The 21,147-nt window shown below is 41.7% G+C and overlaps 1 pseudogene across 1 annotated transcript; it reads right to left on the bottom strand.

Annotated features, from left to right (window-relative positions):
• Window positions 1-1,875: 1,875 nt before the first annotated feature.
• LOC311111349 (polycystin-1-like protein 2) lies at window positions 1,876-18,092 on the bottom strand (annotated as a pseudogene). Its single transcript has 34 exons — window positions 17,774-18,092; window positions 16,872-17,030; window positions 15,713-15,853; window positions 15,209-15,616; window positions 14,945-15,066; window positions 12,568-12,634; window positions 11,620-11,768; window positions 11,303-11,479; window positions 11,010-11,147; window positions 10,740-10,880; window positions 10,540-10,637; window positions 10,245-10,365; window positions 10,029-10,069; window positions 9,627-9,937; window positions 9,318-9,508; window positions 8,966-9,196; window positions 8,767-8,868; window positions 8,488-8,666; window positions 8,248-8,394; window positions 7,951-8,150; window positions 7,636-7,867; window positions 7,244-7,466; window positions 6,666-7,140; window positions 6,483-6,579; window positions 6,235-6,375; window positions 5,974-6,159; window positions 5,521-5,851; window positions 5,046-5,179; window positions 4,821-4,948; window positions 4,202-4,362; window positions 3,881-4,091; window positions 3,558-3,659; window positions 3,340-3,471; window positions 1,876-2,034 (listed from the first exon to the last, which is right to left on the bottom strand). The product of its transcript is annotated as a polycystin-1-like protein 2 (transcript).
• Between the last annotated feature and the right edge of the window lie 3,055 nt (window positions 18,093-21,147).

Genomic DNA, 21,147 nt, shown 5'->3' with positions numbered 1-21,147 from the left:
ATAATTAATTTTTTCACTTTTGTTTTGGCCATATGGCAACACTACATTTGCATACACTAGCGTTGCTCCTTATTGTATTGGGTTGCACAAAAACAGTTAGCGGGAAGCCAGAAATTAAATACAATTCCATTTCAACTTACTGGTGGGCAGGACGGTTGGACATTAAGACAAAATATTAAACATATTATTAAAATATTATTAAACAAACTTTCCAAACATGGGTCTGTTGTATACCCACTTCCAGTTGACCGCCATATGCTGACAAAAAAGGAATAACTTGTGGGGGAATTTAATTTTGACATGAGGTAAGCAGAGAGGAAGTGGGCCCACAACAGACCCATGTTTGGAAAGTATTTTTAATAATATGTTCCTTTAGATATTAGGTAAGTCCTTCTGTCTTAAAGAGATTCTCCAGTACTTTTGTATACTTTTTAGAAAGTAGTTCTGAAAGTAGCGCTCACGAGCCAAAAGTGTTTCCCGAAGAGTGCGTACTACATCACATATTTGCAGATATGTGCACCACATCATTGCTCTTTTTCGCTCTGCTTTGTGTTCATCTTGCTAGCTGTCACTCAAATGGCGAAAAGCTCATTGGCTGATATTCGAATTGCTAGTGGGGGAAAATGCAGGGAAAATGGTGCCACGCAGCTGCCAGAAAACAGTCGCTTTTTTTTAGACTCTTTTTTTGGCCTCATTGCCAAAATCCTGAAGTATCCCTTTAATGACCAACCATCCTGCCCACCAGCACAGTAAGTTTAAATGGAATTTGTATTTACTTCTGGCTTCCCACGGACTGTTTTGTGTGCAACCCAATACAATAGGGAGCAACACTAGTGTATGTAAATATACCAGCGTTGCGAAAAACAGCTATGTTGTAGCTAGCTACAGTAGCTAGCCAAGCTTACAGTTTGTCCATGCAACTAAGGGCCAGTCAAGCCAAACTTGTTTTCTGCTTAATCTATGCATGGTAGGGCTAGTTTAGCCTATAACCAACTGTGTTCGTTTTCATTGTTTCATTGTGTGGCTTATTTATATTTGTAGGATAGAGGATGGTAGACCTGATGCAACCACTGAGCTGGGTGAAACTTCACTCAACTTCGACATTGCCTGTCAATCAAGCATGTCTAACTGTCACCCAACCAGACTGGGGTTAAAATACTTTCAGGTTTTCAATTATTTTACAATACATTTCAAAACAAGTATTCAGATAAACTTTATTTGAAGAAAAAAAAGACACTCCCATGCATTTAACCCAGGTATTTGAAAATACTTACAAATACAATTTAGTTGTAACCATTCAAATACTCAAATAAAGGTACTTGTTTTGGGCTGTGTATTTGAAAATACTCAAATACAGGATGTGTATTTGAAATTACTCAAATACACAGAAAAAAATATTTATATAACAAATACTCAAATACACATGTATTTGAACTCAGGTCAGCACCCAACTCTTACACGTAAAAACAGTAGCTGTACTAAACAGTTTCTGTAATAGCTCTTTATCCTAGGGAAGGTGATCAGAATTAATTGCGCTGTCCACAACAGTCATCTCAGGCCTTTTATCTGATCTTAATGCAACCCATTATAATGATGATAGAATACAGTTTGCTATGGTTCAACACCCTTTATTTTGTCTATTTATTTTGGAACTAAATATATTTAAAAAAGCAGAATTGTTAGATAGAGGGATTATTATTTCCTGTACATATTGTTAGAACATAGCTAGATTTGATAAACAGCTACAAGCAACCATACAAGTGGCGCAAAAGTCTTGATATAACATGTTTTAATACTCCTATTTAGTAACATAAATGAAAGCAGTTCCAATATCAATTCATACAGAGTGGCAGATCTTTACTGAGAATTAAGCATCTATGAGAATATAGTGGAGGCTTCTTTTTTAGTAACAGAGGCATTGTTGGCATTCACCTTGAGACTGTTACTTTCTTCTTTCTCATTCTTACATTTGATCCCAAACAAGTTGCAGAGCTTCATCAGCATCAGATCCACTATCTCCTCCTCCTCTGAGGGCTGTAAAAAAAAAAAGTTTTGGACCTCATCAGTCAAATCTGATGTATTGGTCTTACATTGATTCACCTACAGTAGCCAATGGTCCCTGTTAAATGGTGGTGTTGATTCTGTATTATTTAAGTGATTATGCCCTCAAAGCCGGTATTTGGAGGATATATTGGCACGGGTGTTGTTAGCAGCTGCAAACCGTGCCAATATATCCTCCAAACACCGGCTTCGAGGGCATTATCACTTTTATACAACAGGTTACCAACATATAATAATAATTATCGACATATTTTCATTAAAAACGTTATTTTTGATTAATTTATTCATACTATTTCATCCTTCCACAAGATATAGTCCTGACACAAATCTAGGGTTGCTACGCAAGCCGCCTGCTCATTCAGTCTTTTTGTTCTGTATCTATGGACGCGACCCAGTCGTTCAGTCTTTTTGTTCTGTATTTATGGACATGACCCAGTCGTTTGTTCTAAATGTTCCATTGCCATACTGGCTGGCAATGTTCTTATCCCTTGCTTGCTAGCTAGCCAACTACGGCTAACTTACAGTCACGTCAAAAAGTGCAGCTAGAATAACAGCAAAGTAGCTGCATTTGCATTTGTTTAAACTGTTTTCTAGTGACATTTATTTGGATACATCCATAACAATGAGCTAATGAGGCACGATTTCGCTTGGCATAGAAAATGGCTCACTCGTCAGGACACTGTTGTTCAGAGGAGCTAGCCAACATCACAGCTAACACAAGCACTTCAAACTGAAGCTGGAAAGATTGCAAACTAGCTGCACTTCGTTTCGTTTGACCTTTTTTCAATTGACATTTCTTTGTATATATCCATAAAAATGACGCCAGCTGATTCATGATTTCGACTGGCTGACAAACGCTGCCTGCCTGTCTGTCTCCTCCCGACTCCCGACACATTCATTACTATGGGACAGCTGGAGATCACATTTGAATATTGAAACAATGTTTCAAATGTTGGAGAGACAGACAGCAAGGTTTATACAAATCTCCGCTGTTGAAAACTAAATGTTAGTCTAAAAGAAATGAGATAATGTCTAGATGCTTTTTATAGTGGAGATCAAGTTTATAAATTGCTTGGCTGGGCTGACAAGACAGTGGATTGTGCAGTCAGATGGAACAGAGTAAATAGGCATTTTAACGTCATAGATTTAGCCGGTGGTAACTTGTTGAATAGACACCGGCTGGAATGCAGTTTTAACCAATCAGCATTCAGGATTAGACCCATCTGTTGTATAAATTAGAATAAGCACAGAATATTATATGATTATGATGCACAGTACCTTGTGATGTATTTTCTCTTGAGTGAACGCCACCATGATGACAGAGATGAACAGGTTCAGAACCACAAAGGTCATGAATATAATGCAGGAGCCGATGAGGAACGCACCAAGCACCGGGTTGTAATCAAGAACCTGGATTGGAAGGAGATGTTACCAATCATAGACCTGCCATCATGACCATAGCTGTAATTTAGAGAGCTGTCCTTTCCTTTACTAACCTCGTCATAGTTAAAGATGCCCAGTTGCAAGCTGACCATGGTCAGAGCAGAATCCAGGAAAGTCCTATATGAGTACAGCTTCCAGCCATACATCAGATTAGACTGCAGACAATGATCACATGATAGATTTAGTCTCAAAGCGCAATGAATCATAACTCAGCTGTGAAAAGTGAAAGATTCTGATAAACTGAAGAGACAATTATCACAAAAGCAAGCACATCACAATTTTTTAGGAATACAAATGCATTGCTGCAAGCGAATGCCAAATGGGAAAGTTGGAGAAGGAAAGCACAAGAAATAATGTTTTCCAGGTAGACCCTTACAGTAATAGAATAGGCCAGGAACATAATGGTGATGACCACGAGGAAGCCTGATATGTCAGTCCAGGCCCGTTGCAGTGTGGCTGTGATCATGTGTAGCTTGGGGTTGAACCTCATCAGGTGCCACAGTTTGACTGTAGCCAGTACCACCAGGAATGCGATCAGATACCCCAGCACTGCATCTGCTATGGCTGTCTCACGGAAACTTGCAAACCTGGATAGAGAGCGGAGATGCTAAACATCACACAGGAGCTGACCATCAGTAGAGATGTGAGACTGAGGATAACAAATGACCCATGATACCCCAACACAGTGTGAACTCACTGGCCTTTATGGTTGTGGTAGTACTCCATGTCCCGGTTCCCTAACAGGGTCCTCTTGATGAAGACAGACAATGCGCTCCAGCTCAGGAGGATGATGGCCAGATCCAGCAGGTTCCATTTTGTCTTGAAGTAAGCCCACTTCTGCTGCTTCATCAGCTTTCCCTGTGAGGAGATGAAAAGAGTTAGACTGAGGAGGAATTCCAGAACAATGGCACTAGACCATTGTGTCTGTCACGCTCGTCTACGAGAGAGGAGGACCAAGGCGCAGCGTTGCGGGTGAACATATTATTATTTATTAACAAGATCACACGATCAAAACAATGAACGAAACGTGAAGTCCTTCGATAAACAAACCAAAAGGAACAAGAAACCACAAAACACAAAGTGAAAACAGACAGTTTAAATATGGCTCCCAATCAGAGACAACGAGCCAACAGCTGACACTCGTTACCTCTGATTGGGAGTCACTCAAACAAAGAAATACAATAACCTAGACCCACAACAAAACATAGAAACTAACACCCTGGCTCAACATACGAGAGTCCCCCGAGCCAGGGCGTGACAGTGTCACTGATTTTATACTCTTTACACATAAGAAAGGTATTTAAATGACAGCTTACCTGAACAAACATGTAGTAGAGGATAAAGAGGAAATAGATGACCTCAGAGGCCATGACAAAGGTGTGGAGTCCACCGGTGGACTGGTACAGTCGGACACTCTGCAGCTCACTGCGAAACTGGAACGCTCCTGAGAGAATAAGACAGGTGCTGACAATCTGAGCTTTGGGTGCCTTTAAATACTTACTTTGTGCTGTATTCATGGAGTGATATAACAACTGTCTCACCTACAGCTGTGGTCTCCAGCATGAGTGTGACAATGCAGAAGAGGTTGACATTGGCATTGTACACGGTGAACTCTACAAAGACTGCCCGGGTGAACATATCAAGCCAGGTGTTGTCAAACAGATACTGAAGGGTACTGCAGGGACAGAAAACATGGATTAATTAAATAACACCCTTCAATACACAGGCCCAGAATACAGCATTTGGGGCCCCGGGGCACGAACCTCAATTATATTAATTTTCTCTTCTGCATTTCAACACATTTTTTGTCTAAAACGTGCAGTTTTAGAATGCTATTCTACACATTTTGTCATGAGGCAGATTTTTTTGTTGCAGGTTTAAAGATAATTTCCTGCTATTCTACACCTCCTAGTGTGCCTCATCGGTAATCTGTCCCTCTCAATACACAAGACGGATTTGATTTGCTATGGCATGATAATTGTGATCAATTTGAAGCATTGGTAATTGTGAGCTTACCTGCTAGCATTCTGTGAGTCAGGGCCCAGGTCCACCACAAACCACCCTCCCCTGTAGAGAACCACACGACCCCAGATGGGTTGGGCTCTGAGTCGGGCCTGGGTTTGGTATTGCCAGGGGCTGCGGAGGGTCTTTGAGGTGTTTTCACTCCCCGAGCGGTTCCAGCCTGGCCCATAGGAGCCCATGTCCTCCACCTCCCATGAGTATGGAGCATGACAGTCAGGAACAGACTGGCGCATGGAGCGGGCGATGCGGCAGGAGTTCTTCTGCACCCTCACCTGGCGAAGACGGGCATTACCAACCAGTTTGGAGTTCCCATCTGTGATGAAACCTATAACACACAATTTGCTTTTGTTGACACAGGACTCAATCTTTACCTTTTTTATGAGATTTTAAAGCTACATGTTTCTCCAAGAAATAAACATCCTCTTGTTTTTGAGTAGAGAATGCTACCTGGGTACTCTCCGAAGAGGTTGCTGAGAAGAGAGGTATTTGCCCAGGTGAACACATTTCCGTGGCTCATGCTGTCTGAGATCCCTTGGCTGAAGCTCTGCCGAATGTGCTGAGTCAGGAAGTAAGCGTTAGGGTCCCTCTGACCATACGCCACCAGGAGCAACATCCACATGAACCCCATGTAGGCTGCAAAAGAATAATAGGCCTTAAACATGTATGTTAACCAATAGGTGCAGTGGATGAAAAAGCGGTTCCTCTTACTGAGAATCTCTTTGATGAGGGCGAAGACCTTCTGCTCCTTGATCATGTTGTTCCTCATCCTCTCGATGTCTATGGGAGGAGGGGGCTGGTAGAAGTTGCATGTGCTATTCCTTCTGACAGCCCACACTGCATCAGGGTCATCTGTGGACCAGATTGTGTCATCTCACACTGCTTAATGTTGTAAAAGTCTAGCTAATGTACAAGTAAACAGAATTTCCCCAAAACTGTGAATAAGGAAAACAAAGAACCTGGGTTTCTGAGTGCCCCCTCGATTTTTGGATCCCCATACTCCTCCTGATCAACTTTCTTCAGAACGAGAGTAAAGAAGGCTGCAAAACCTAGCACCTGTGATAAGAAATCCACATAGCAATACCTAGATTACAGATAGATATTTTACATTGAAATTAGAAAGTTCTAATCTGATTTCTCACCTTCAGCGGCTGAATGATCAGGAGGCTTTGAAAGAAAGACATGGCCATGGAGATGAGCCAGCTATAGAGCGGTCCTTCCCATAGGTCAGCCCATAAATCATGGTGAATTATCCTGATACTCCGCTGGTGGCTAAAACCAGAATCCAGCCAATAAACACAAACCACCAGGGAAGCCCGCCTTGACAGCACTTTTTACTGCCACTGTCCCCATCACTGCTCTCTGCTTGGCCTGGGCTTCGAGCCAGCTGGTCCCCTCCAAGGCTGGAAGAGGAGAGGTGGGACTCTAGCAGCCCCTTCATGCCCCGGACCTGCTGCACTGCCCGGCAGTAGCTGTCTGGGTTGGGGAAGCGAGAGGGTCCCAGTAGGCTCAGCTCCTTCTCTACATGACGTAGCTGCCTGTACAGATACTGGCTGTTGTTGCTCCTTTTCTGGCTCCCATCCCCAGTCTTCTCAGGGCTCCCACACAGGCTGGTCTCTGAAAACAGAGGGGCATAGGAAATACTTGGGTCAGACAGAGTTTCAAACTTTTAACCAATACTGATGATCATCAATGTAGGATCTGGAGGCTTCGGCTGTACCTTGCAGATTGACTGCCCCTAGTGAGAGAATGAGTGATCCCTCTTTCTTGGAGGCATCAGTGTAGAACTCCCCACCGTCTCGGTTCTGTTGCCGGATGATATCCTCCACCAGAGAGAGCAGAGTGTTGATATCAGTCTGTTGTCCAGGCTTCATCTCTAACTCCAGGCGTGGAATGGGGCTCTTCATAGCCTTGGAGAGTGACTGGGCAATATTCTTTATGTCCTGAGAGAATACAGTAAATTAACAGCCTTGCTAATGTGGTGAGAATACAGAATAAAGACAATCAACTGTCTACTTACAAATCATGACTGACATACAGTATCTAAAATTAGATTTTATGCGAGGGATTTGTTGGCTTCAATTGGAATATTAATATATTTACTTGTTTTAATTTGATTACTGTGTCTGGCATGAGTTCTCTCTCCCTCTGTGGGGAGGGGGCTGTGAGGGAGACACTCTGCCAGTCTTCCCCTGCTTGGACACCTCTGCCTTGGGCTTTCCAGGCTTCGTTTCTCGGGGGCGGGTGTTTCTGAAGATACTCACAATGAGGAGATTAATTGGAAACGTTATGATTGAACTTTGAACTCCAATCATCAGCTGCTGCCAGGTGAACTCGATATGACCTTCAGGAGAGAGAGAGAGAGAAACTGTTCTGAAAACATGTTTTTATTTCCAAACAGCACCAATACTGTACAGGCATCCATACCCAGGTCCATGGTCTGCTCAGAGGGGTCGGTAGGGATGCCCCAGAATATGATGCTGGTCAGCATGGTGCAGAGCAGCAGAGAGAAACAGCAGGAGACTCGCTGGACACATGTGAAGGTGCTCGTTGGAGGCCGGCTGATCACAGAAAACCAGATGTGGCCATCACAGAAATCCTTTGCTGTCCTCATGAAGAACAGATTACTGCAGAATATACGGTATAGGAAGCTTGTTACACAATGGACAATTATCTTGTTACTCATATTTTACCATTCCAAGGTGCATTCAAGTTTTATCTCACCTGAATTTCTTCAAATCCATCTCCGTGGCTACAGGGAAAACCTTATCCACAGTGCACTCACTCATATCTATGGCCAGCCATGATTTACACAGGAAGTGCCACTTCTGTCCTGTCTCTACATCTTTCACTATAACTTTGTTTATGTACCTGCAAGAAAACTCTTATCGTCAACAAGGCCTACATCTTCACTTCAAAGTTCAACTTTGGTCATCGATTTTCCCCCTCCTCCCCCTCTCCTACCAGGCATGGTGCCCCCCTGAGTTGTCGTGCCACAGCCTGATGCTCTGCAGCTCCCCCAGGGAGAAGGGTGTGGTCAACAGGAACGTATCCACTGCACCCCTCTCAAACACAGGCTTGTCAGGGTCAGTGAGGTGGTGTGGCTCACTCTCTCCCTCCGTGCCCAGCAGAGTCACAGTAACCTGCAGCAGCAACACAGGGTCAGGGTCAGGGTCACTGAGTGTGGTTTTATCAGAGAACAGAATATGATGTCCTGCAGCAGTGGGAACTGTTGCTACTGACCTGAGAGGAGGTGGACGCACCACGCCGATGCCCAGTGCTGATATTCAGCATGTAACGGTATTCAGCCAAGGGGTCATTATCTTCCAGAACTGTCACCTTCACCTACAACAAGTAACAGTTGAAGGTAAAATTCCCACATTCAACAGCAAATTATTCGGCAAAGATAATAAAATGGTAGCAGTGGTTTTTCAAGTCAGACCTTGGTTGTGTCCTGGATGTCCTTCCTGCGTGCCCATATGACCACCAATACGTAAGTAACAAAGATGGAACCAATAAAGCACACCACCACAGGATTTTTGGCGAAGGTGGCAAAGAGCTCAGCCGTACGTGACACGTCTACGAGGTTGGGCATGACAAAGAAAGAGTTCCCGAAGAAGGTCAAGTGCGTACATAAGCACTGGGTGGCCAATGGCGTGGTTAAAGGACCAACCTAAGGAGATCACAGTTGGTTTATGTATTTCATTATGGCCTGGTCTAGGATTGCAGGGATGCTCCAATGTGGTTTTGTTTTATCATAAGGTGTTGTGTCATGTAGTACTCATTGCACTCACCCTGCAGCCATCTTCACTCTAGGTGGATTTGGTTTCATTCCAATATTTGCACTGAGCAGCAATGGAGGTGACAGTCACAGTGGCATTGACATATTTAACCCCTGCTTCTACAATGGGCCTCACCACAAGGTAGTGCTTCCCAACCTTTCCTGTCAAATCATTGGGACCCAGGACCCAGGTGTATTTCTCCTCTGTACGCAAAACACACACACACACATACCATTTCTAAACATGAAATGTTATCCGTTCATCATGCGTCACAATTGTTATGTCTATGTGATTCATATGTACGTTCAGGAGGTTTATCACCTTGTGTGTTGCTCTGGTGAGGCATCTGAGTCTTGGCTATGTATTGCTTATCATTTGGGTAGTCTTTGTACCCCAACAACAGTTGAAAGGTTATGTCCTTCGATTACTTTATCTTCAGCACCAGTGTTACATTAGGTGAAGGGCCGTCGATCTTCAGTGTGCTGTAGTTTCCCAAGTACAGTATTGTGCTGTTTGCTTGCCCTCCTTCAGGCCTTGGCAAGAATATCTGAGCATCAAAGAAGAGATTATGTTTTTCAAAGAAGAGATAATGAGATTTTAATTTCTTATATACAACAGGATGTCATTCGCCACTGATATCTGATCCAGGATCTGCAATCTTATGTCTTTAATTTCATAGGGCATTATTAAGGCAACAGTAAAGTTGTTGTACTCTCAAATTACTCCTCGCTCCATGAAAATGGGTTCTTCTTCAAACTCAGCATCTGTAACAAGTGGGAAATAGTGAATCAAGAGAGAGGGTTTAAAAACCATACCTAATTATTCATCAACAAAACTAACAAGTACAAAAATACCAATTCACGCAATGAAAATCCCTTTCATGCATATTGACTCATGATAATACATACATACAGTATATAGGCCCACATGCACACTTACTCGCACATCCACTGGTTCCTCTGGAGAAAGGACATCAGCACCCAGGTGAGGGAAGGAAAAGCTTGCAGAGGAGCTTATTGGGTTGCTTATAGACTGCATCTGGATAGTTTCTGTTGACACTCTGAGAGGACATGATATGCTGTCACTCAATATTGAGGCCACATAACAGTTGCAATTTCTTCCAGACATTGCATTGTAACAGAAATTAAAATATATTTCTGATCTTTTACAATCGTTGCTTATATCTGAAACTATAGTTCCCTTTCTTATGTCCTCTGCCCACATTATTTTTTACCTGTTCACAAACACAGTGATCTGAGAGCTGTTGACAATCACAGGAGCTTCATCAACCTTCTTCCCATTCAACAGTGCACTCTGCACATTGTCCATGCCCTTGAGAAGTAAATCAGAGACTTCTCTCTGTGAAAGACAAACTGTTCAGTAAGGCTGCTTCATTACTGTCATTAGACTAAGTGAAGGTAAATATGTGCTCACATTTGAGGAAACATCCAGGATATTGCTGGCTGCCTCTACAATTGGTGTAGCTGCCTGCACCATCTCTTCTCCACAATGCTCACTGACATTCATATAGAGGAGGGAAGAGCTGAGGTTTGCCACCAGGAAGCTAGCTTCAAGCTGGAAAAGATAGACCATCTGAAATGAAGTCTTTATTCTTGGCACATTTTGACCAATAGGCCTATATGTTTGTGTGCATTACTCCATGCTACCCTGCTTCCATGTGGGGCTAGGTCTATCCAAGTGTACCTGAGCATTGGGACTATGCTCATCACCCCGCATGGTGAGTCCTGCCACAGCTCTGGCCGTCAGCTGCACATTCTGAGGAGTGCTGCTGGAGGTGTTCTCCAGTGCTTCAGTTATATTCATCAGCATCTGTTCTCGCAGCTTAAGGAGACATACCAACATTGAAGAAGGATGTTTAAAGCCCTTAACTTGGACCTTTTACATGTAGTCTTTTAAACTACCAAAACATACCACTATCTTTGTCTTAAAGTTCATATTAATTTAGTATCCCCCCCACACACACACACTCCTCATACCTTCATCCTGTTATTATTTTCCTCACTGGAATCCTTATTCAGCATGTCCGACACAGACTTGAACATCTGTCCAAGGGTCTCTCCTGAGAGCATCCCCTGCTGCCCTAGATTAGCTACTGTGTCCGCCACTGCAGATTGGAGCTCCTGCACTGGAGTACAGGACTTGGCTGGCCACACCTTGCCAGATAACAATTAAATGAGTGCTCCAATTACTAAATGGATGTGAACTATGGAGCTGAAAGGCAAGACAGAGCCCATACATTTAATAATTAGTAAATTATAGAATTGATTATTGATTTTGTTTGCTTTTGACAAACCTGAGTGGTGAATGTGGTACTTCCACGGGTCTTTGTGTTAAATTCTGTAACAGTCACCACTACCGAGAGCTTGTAGTTGCTGCTTATCTCCCCAAGAGGTAGGAAGATTAACGTTACTTTATTTACAGAACTGCAGCGCAGATGTTTACCTGAAAGATAAAGAATAGAAACTATCTGATTACATAGATATTTATTTTTACTAAATCAATATGGCATTTTCATCTTAATCCGGCTCTGGTGCTAAACTTCTTTGATGGGAGAAGGTCTCCTGAAATATACAACAGTGGCAAAGAGGGATACTCACCTTGGTCAGTTTTAAAACAATATTGGCAGCCGTCTGTGCAGGATGTAGGTGTTGTACAGGTGATAGTGAAAGGATCCAGAACGGTGCCATTCAGAGGGAAAATACTACATGAAGGGGGACTTAAGGTGATAGCCGGAGCAGCGGTTACAGATAGTGTAGTATCAGCAGGTGCAGGAGTAGTTACACCTGGTATCTGAATGGTGTACTTGGCATATTCAAACGTTTTCTTATCTAAAGAATGGAGATATAAAGGGATATTGATATCTTATTTCCACTCGTGAACATGTTACATTAGGTCCATACTTTCTGAGGATGAATCAATCCAAAATAAGCTCCTATAATTGGCTCAAACTGAAAAAGGGATGTGTAATTGATCAGTCGGAAATGTCTAAATATTACAGTTTTTTTTTCACATTAATTTTTCTGTCAATACACTAAAGAACAGTTTGATGTAAGTTCAACATATCTGATGGACATCCTGTCATCAACTGTATTAACCAAACGTTTAGCCTGTACTTACAGTAAATGCTTTTGGCATTGAATACAAGAAATTGATACTCACCATAAACTATCACATTGAGATTCTGAAAACCCATCGGAAGCTTCTTTCAGATAGTTTTTGCTGACTTTGTACTCTTTCTGACCGTCCTGATCTTTTCTCTCCTTAAGTGGCTTTTTCCCTGCGTCGCTGTAACAGTTTTGCAGGGCACCCTAGAACACCACAGAATTCAAAATGTCGTCCTCATGTACACTGAACTCTGGCTATTGTATAGTAAATCACATGCAGTCCACAAATAATGTGTTTATGCATCGATTTGTTTTATTTATCTAGATTTATCTATATGTCAACTCCAAATTAGACAACATGAGTTAGTCAATTAATTGATTCATGCACTCTAACGAAACTCATTCACACATGAAAATCAATCAAAATATGATTGCATTCAGCATGCAACAATAGTGGAATCTCAGACATACTGTTGAAGGTTTTGGGTCTTCAATATGCCAAATTACCTCTGGGCAACTGGAGATACAGTCCAGTTTTAATTTTACATCTTTTTTTACATCCACTATTTTACAATTATCAAGGCAACTGAAAGAATATAGGTACGTTTTTAGCATAAAATAGATAATCATAAGAACATTGGATTCACATTTTGTTACATAGTAACTTCATTATTGCTTCATAATTACATAGCAATGGACTTCAGCAGTTATTGTTATCACACAAATGGAAATAGGAACAGTGACTATTCCACTTGTTGTACCAGAAACAGCTTACCTTTGTAATAACAAAGCAATTAATACATTATTATGTAATTATTGGGCATTTAATGCAACATTATTATTAGGATAATTACAGCATACTACAGAGGCATGAGAGCAACTCAATGTAAATGTGACCAATTTACTTCTGAATTCTAATTAAATCAGTTAATTAATATGCTAATGAAATAACCCTGTTGTATACTTAAGGATTACAAATCTGTTAATAGTTTTAACTAAATAATTTCTAACCCGATTCATTCTAGATATTTAGTAACTATATGGCCACTTGTATATTGGACATCATAAATCCTTATGATGTCCAATATACAGGTAACTGCCAAAATAAAGGAAACACTTGAGTAAATGAGGGATACAAAGTATATTGAAAGCAGGTCCTTCCACACAGGTGTGGTTCCTGAGTTAATTACGTAATTATTATTATCCTATCATGCTTAGGGTCATGTATAAAAATGCCCAGTTAACCATTATTTTGGCTACCATGGCTAGATGTAGAGATGTGTGTGTGTGTGTGTGTGTGTTTGTGTGTGTGTGTCTCAGTCACCAGATCGCAACCCAATTGCAGACTTATGGGAGATTCTGGAGTGGCGCCTGAGACAGCGTTTTCCACCACCATCAACAAAACACTAAAATATGGAATTTGTAGTGGAAGATTGGTGTCACATCCCTCAATAGAGATCCAGGCACTTGTAGAATCTATGCCAAGGCACATTGAAGGAGTTCTGGTGGCTCGTGGTGGCCCAACACCCTATTAAGACACTTTATGTTGGTGTTTCCTTTATTTTGGCAGTTACCTGTACTTCTCTGAGGATGATGATGATGATGATGATGATGATGATACTAGAATTATTAATAGGCTTATAGGGATATTTGAATAGCAGTTTTTATACTATTGTCATTACCTGTTTTTAAATGATACTGATAGGAGTTATCAATAAAATAGCATGACTTTGTTTAAATATATTCACTTCACTATTTTAAGCCTATCCCCATATTACCTAATTCTAAAGTTGGTGAATTTTGTTGGAGTAACCGTGATGCATCGGGATGTTGAAATCCAGTCAACCCATTTCCCATTCTTAACCCTTCTCTTCACAGAAAAAGTGTATTCAAAGAACTCAAATGGGTTTGGAAGACAATCTTTTTCAATCAAACGAGTCTTGTCCGTTGTTTTATCATTGCATTTCCCCTTCCCCTTACAGTCTTCTTCTATTGGAATTAGAAGGGGAAATGGTTAGAAAATACCACCATAAGGACATGCTGTAAAAAGATGACAGACACGACACTGAGTAAACAGAGAAAAAAACGATTGAGATTGTTATAGAAAATTTTAATTACATTGATAAAACAAAGTTTACAGTCATTGTTTTTCATTTTATAATAGGGTGAGATGAGAGGGTTCTCATCGACAGCCTTGTGGCTTAAAGGCCTTAAGTGGTACTTACTGCATTCCCATTCAAATTTGCTCTGCATTCCATTAGATAGTCCTCCTAAGCCAGTTACCTCAAGTTTGACGCTTTCAGTGTCTTGACTGGCAGTTTCTGGAATGGCAGTGATTCTCAAGTTATAAGCTCCGCAAACTCTCATATGCTTTTCTGTCTGGAGATGAAAACAAATGTGTGAAGAAAAACTGCAGGAAAAGAATTACCATCACATTAGTGAAAAAGGTGCTACCTGTTTAATGTTAAAGAGGGAACAAATATATATTTTTAAATACTTAGCTATTTCACATACTGCGTTTACATAGTCATCCCGCCTGAGGTCTGAACTGTAGTGACAAATTGCTGTTGTGTTCCCCACATCCACATCCATGTGTGAGAAGACATTCCAGGCCCTGACTTTCACTTGCAAATATCCTGTAACAAAACAGCTGATATAAATAATATAAACAAGAATATTATAAATAATCTTTTTTTTAAAAAGGTATCTTCATCTGTCACTGTTTTAATCCCTGATTAAGGTTTGTTGGATGACACTTTGAGTAGATAGGTTAGGTACCTTGGATAGTGGTTGAGATATTGTAAACCTGCATGCTGCTGTTTTGCATGTCTCTGGTCTCAGAGATGCTGTCGTTGGCTCCAGACACCTGGAAGAGAAGCTGCACCGGGGCTCCCCGATCCAGGGAGACTCTAACATAAAGGTCTGAGTCTGGACACTCTCCCTCCTCAGCCATCACTGATCCCAGGAGGCCCTCCACAGGCTCCAGCAGACACACCTGCAGCTCAGTGGACACACCCAAGGCCGAGACCCTGTTAGAGGCATGCAGGGTCAGCTGATGGCAGCCAGAGCCCAGCTGTTGCTCCACCTCTGGTCCCACTGTGATGTTGTGGGGGACGATTCATCTGATTGCTGATGAATTGGCCACCAAAATCTCACCACTGTGGATTTTGTAGGTCACAGTCGTACCTGTAGATAGCAAAGTTGTCTCATTCTACCAAGATTTGTACCTTCGGAATTGTCAGACTGGATGCTTTTATTTTTGCCTATGTTGGTTTTAATTACCTGCTTCTACTTCAACCTGGATTTGAAGGGGGCTTCCGTACAGGGCCTTGCAGTTTGCGCCATCTGTTGGGAGGTTCATGCTATAGCATTTGATGACACCAAACTCCCTGATGGGCTCCTGAATGATGATGTTTTTCTGACCTGTGGACCAGAGACACAGCTTGTTGATGAATATGATTGTATGTTCCAGATGTTAGTCTCCACTCAAGCTTGCCAATGTATTCAAATACAATAACTGAAATGTACCAGACTAGAACAAAGTGAATAGCCTACTTGGGTATTTTTGTTTAGTTTCATTTGAAATGCATCACATTGCATTCTGTATTTGAATTGAATGTATTCTCATGTGTGTTGCTGTATTATTTGAATGTGCCTGAGGGAAAAAATAAAGTTCATTGGCTGATGATGCTGTGCCATTTTTCACATTGTGGTCAACTGAAGATTAGTTGTTGTATAATCCAACTGATAAGAGGCAGAGAGATTAGAATCAAGCAGAGAAGCAGGTAGTACAGGTGTGAAGGTCTGAAGGCTACACAGCAACCACTGCTTCCTATATACTGAGGTAGAAGAAAAATCACTTTACCTAGTACATACTGTAACAGAGCAGTATTAGCTGTGTAGACAATAGGTGACATATACCGTAGGCCTATTTTTGTCACTGCAGAAAGTGCTACTAATAATGTAAATTATATGTGATTATCAATATCGTCTTCATCATTAGGCTGTCTTCCTTTTTAGAATGGAGTTGCACAAAAGCCATTACATTTATGGGAGGGGTATCAGTGCACACTGTTTAGATAGAGGATCATTATTACAATGCCTAGTCTAAATGTCTGCCATTCATACATGAAACACTAGCATAGGTCAATATTTACTACCTTGTATTTCTATTGGTTTTTATGGTTTTTACAACCAAAGCATGTAATTTCAATTGAAAGGCTATATTCAGTGGCTTTGCTTTTATTCAGCTTCTGTGGTTCCTGTGTGACAAGACATCTTTTATGTTGATTACTCAATAGCTCCTTCCTCAAGTGGAATTTTGTTTTAGTGCATTTCCCTCCTTCGCTACAGCTGTGTTTGTTTTACAGTATTAACAGTTCTACCCAGCTGCACTCCTCGCTCTCTGCCTCACAAACACACACACACATCAAATACAAACCAAATTGGCAGATGAAGTGTAGCTCCTGGCTACAGTTGCTTGTTGCCTCCCACTGAAACCCTGAGCTCCTCAGTATGTGACCACAGCCAGCCCCTGGACCAGGGTCGTTCACCCAGTTAGAGTAGCTGACATCAGAGCCATCAAGCCAGGAGAGAGGACCTGAGGATGTACAGCACACACACCAATTAAAGTATTATATTCTATATACACTGAGGGTACAAAACATTAGGAACACCTGCTCTTCAAAGTAGAGGAAATAAAGTATTATTTCCCCACAATATTAGACGTCCCATCTGTTCAACCTGACATGCTTACTTTGTACTATCTAGTTAATTTGATATAAATATGACAGCTTGTGTTCTCATGAGGGATATCAGAGGCATTAATAAAATATGTAAAAAAAAGCAGGATGGAAAGGAAACAAAACTATTAGGTGATATTAAATCAAAGGACTGGACAGCATACCCTATTGAAGACCCTATTGAATGACAAGTGTTCCTCATCAGCCGGGTGCTGCTAAAAGGAGATATTCAAATGGACATGGTCTCCTGGCAATGGTGGGAGATTAACACATTATAAATCTCCCAGCAAGAGGCCAGCTGACGTGGGAGTCAACAAGCCCAGCATCTTAGTCTTAGGTTGGGAGACAGCAGTGGAAATTGAATGGTTTTCTGTACAATTTCTGCTCAATTGCAGAACAATTTATACCTCTTTTAAATATTAGGTCTCATACAATATCTTATTGATTTTATAAAACACAGCTATCATAAATCTGTTCAAATGTATGACTGAATACAATGCATTCTACTCCCACCCTTTGAGATCCTTTGCATGATCAAAGGATCTAATGCATTAGTGTCATCAAATAATGCCCACTTTAGTTGCCTATGCTGCTCTCTTACCTTCAGCAACAGCAGAGTCCAGTGTTAGGTTCGGGGCGGCAGGTGCCAGACCCAGCCACCAGTCCTGCTCTGGCTGCAGGTGCCTCTGTAGGAACTGCTGTGTATCGATATTTAGAATGAAGGCCAGGTGTCCGCCACCCCGCTCACACCAACCCTGTGCACTGACGAAGGAATGCTGTAGACCCACAAACTCATAACAGGAGCCGTCAAAACCCTCTTGGTACTCTGGGCAGGATAAAGCTGCTATCTCATCCTCAGCACAAGACAGGCTTAAAAGCAGAGCCATCAAGAGCAACACAGAGAGATTAGTGCTGTCCATCTTCACCCCTTCACCTGTGCACTGTTACAGGCAGCCTGGTGACATGCTGTCTTTAAAGGGGACTGACATTACAGAATGACCTGTTATGGCTGACTGCCCTTGCTTTGTGAAGTTCCAATGGACACATAATCCTTGTGTACAAACCAACAGACCGCAGGCATCTAGTAAATGGTCTGTAATAAGGTCGTCAGGGAAGGTCCCTGTGTCAACAGTAATAATGGGTGCCTCTGAAGGCTGCCATTGATGTAACACACTGCAGCTTGCAGGTGTAGATAGACTTTATACAGGTTTGGCAGCAACAAACCAATGACCCAGATAAAGACCATCAGAGTTATCAAAGTCCAAAATACCTTACCGACAACAGAGACGCTTTATATATATACCCAGGGGCGGTGTGTTCAATAGGGCGATATGGGCGACGCACTGCCAAACGGGAAAAGGAAGAGATTTTTTTTCTAATCAATTATATCACGGCAACAGTAGTTATCAGTGTTGTAATCTAGACGTCTGATCTGCCACAGTGCCACTAAATGTCCAATCAGGCTAAAGTCGTGCTTCAAATGCCCCCCCCCCCCCCTTTTGGGGCGATTTCAGTCAGGTTGAAAATCGCCCAGAAGTCTGTCATAGACTCCCATGTAAAATCTATTTTTTTCAAATATCAGAGCTTTCAATACAATCTCTATGGGTTTCTGAGGGCTTGCACTTACGCGCTTTCGTCATACGTAACATAACCATGAACGTAACTAAGAAAAGAGCGGGTAGCAGCGTCAATCAATTCACTACTATTATCAAAATGGCTAGGCTTCAGTGCAACTCGATTGTGTCTTTGAAAGAAGTTCCTTTTTGTCGGCGAACAAATGAAGATAAATTGGCAACGAAACAATTAGGACCTCCCAGACCAAATTTAATAATTCAACAGGTTTCTACTAAAGGGGGGAAGTCCTACACCCGAGGATTTTCCAAAAATTGGTACGAACAAAAAACCTGGCTAGCAGGCTGCGATGTAGCTAATGCAGTCTTCTGCTACCCCCTGCTTACTCTTTCACCCTGAAGGCGGCACGGCAGACAGCACCGCTTGGACAGCGACTGGTGTGTAACGGACATGCACCATCTTTCAAGAAAGATTAAGAAACATGAGCTGTCAAAGACCCACATGGATAGCTGTTTGAGATTGTCTGCTTTGGGGAGAGTGAACATTCCCACTCAACTGGATGAGGGATACAGGCTAGCTGTCCGCCGCCACAACGATGAGGTTAGTGTTGATAATCACAAGTTTACTGGAGAACTGAAACTGACAAGGCTGACAAGATAGGACCCTTTTGTCCATTGTTATTGGATAGGAACAGAACTGATAACCAGCTCCTGGCCTAAATAGATCTTAGCACAACATTTTACTCAACATATCATATTCCATATTCACTATAACAAATATATTTACTACGACATTAGCAAGAACCGCCACATCCTCAGCCGGCTAATCCAGTGTGTGAAGTTTTGCGGAGTGTTTGAGTTAGCTTTGCGAGGCAAAGATGAAACTGAGGGCTCCACCAACCCTGGTAAGCCAACACTTTTGAGATCAGTCAATAAATGCTTCTGGTATTGACTTATATGCTGCCCCTGTCTTCATGTTGTTGCTGGACATATCTTTTTTTAAATGTGTGTAGGTCACCTAAATCATCAGAAAAATTGCCCCCCCTGAGAATTTTTTCAGGAGCCGCCACTGTATATACCACATATTTAAACTTTTCAGGGCAATCTGTAGACCAATAATTTTGTTGATCAACATTGGTACTGCTGTGAACTGTAAGAGGACTTTTAATTAAACCACTGACCCAGACAGTGGCCTTGTCTCCTGACAGTCAGGTCCGACTCTTCTGGAATTTTGACATCCTCAGTTGTAAAGGAAGATACATGTGTTAGTGTGGTGAATATGACAAGTCTTCTGTCTGTTTTGACTAATAAGAACATGTCTCTTTTTAGGAGCTGCGTGTGAGTCATTATCATGTCATTTGGAATGCATTCAGTTTTAGCTCCCTTGTTTCTATTGTGTATGAAAATGTAATCTAATGAAAGAATGTTGGTTTATATGGCACTCTAGACCAGGTTGTCCCATACTCGGTCCTGGGGCCCCCCTGGGTGCACGTTTTGGTTTTTGCCCTAGCATTACTCAGCTGATTCAAATAATCAAAGCTTGATTTATTTATTATATTATTATATGATGAGTTTGTTATTTGATTCAGCTGTGTAGTGCTAGGGCAAAAACCAAAACGTGCACCCAGGGGGGCCCCAGGACCCTGCTCTAGACCAGCTGTACTATGTGGTAATCAGTGATAGTAGAATTGACCTCTGTAAAACCATAAACCTATATAGCTAATTATGTGCACAGATAAAGGCAAATAAACTTAGGTCCAAAGTATAGGCCTGCTCTACATTTTCCAATTGACAAAAGAGAATCCAGGCCATGGTGGATTAATGCATTTTGCATTTGAATACATTTTATAAACTCCAAGGAGTTTGTGGGATTAAACTCAAGTTGCCTAACAGCATGTCAACATGATGCTTAATAGGCTACAATAATTGCACTGAGATAATAATAACAGAACATATTAAATGTGTTATTCCCAGATGCCTGAATTTGTGTGGCCTTATCGTGTGTTTAAAGATAACGGACCTTATCCGTGTTTGAAATACTTTTTGCACAGAATTGGCATTTAGATAGCAGTTAGTTTCACAACAATTTCTCTGGTTATCTTTTGCAAGCATAGTTGAAAAGGCATGTGTGTGCGTGCGTGCACTTGTGTGTGGAGTGTGCATACTAGTCCATGAGCCAGGGGGTTCGGTCGAGCTCACTTGGGGTGACGATGTGTTTAAAGGTCTACGTCCCTAGAGTTGGAAAATGTGTGATTGCAGTGCAGCAATTGGAGCTTTCTCCAGTTATCACTCTTTCTTTCATCCCTCAATCCCATTCATTTTCCCATAAGGATTTTACCCTATGACAAACAATGCTAGTATACAACAAGTTATTGCTCACGTATACCCTTTAATCATATATAAT

This window comes from Coregonus lavaretus (genome assembly GCF_964263955.1).
Source record: "Coregonus lavaretus genome assembly, chromosome: 37".
NCBI lineage: Eukaryota > Metazoa > Chordata > Actinopteri > Salmoniformes > Salmonidae > Coregonus > Coregonus lavaretus.
The sequence above is the reverse complement of the archived record's forward strand: the minus strand, read 5'-3'. Positions and strand labels throughout refer to the sequence as shown.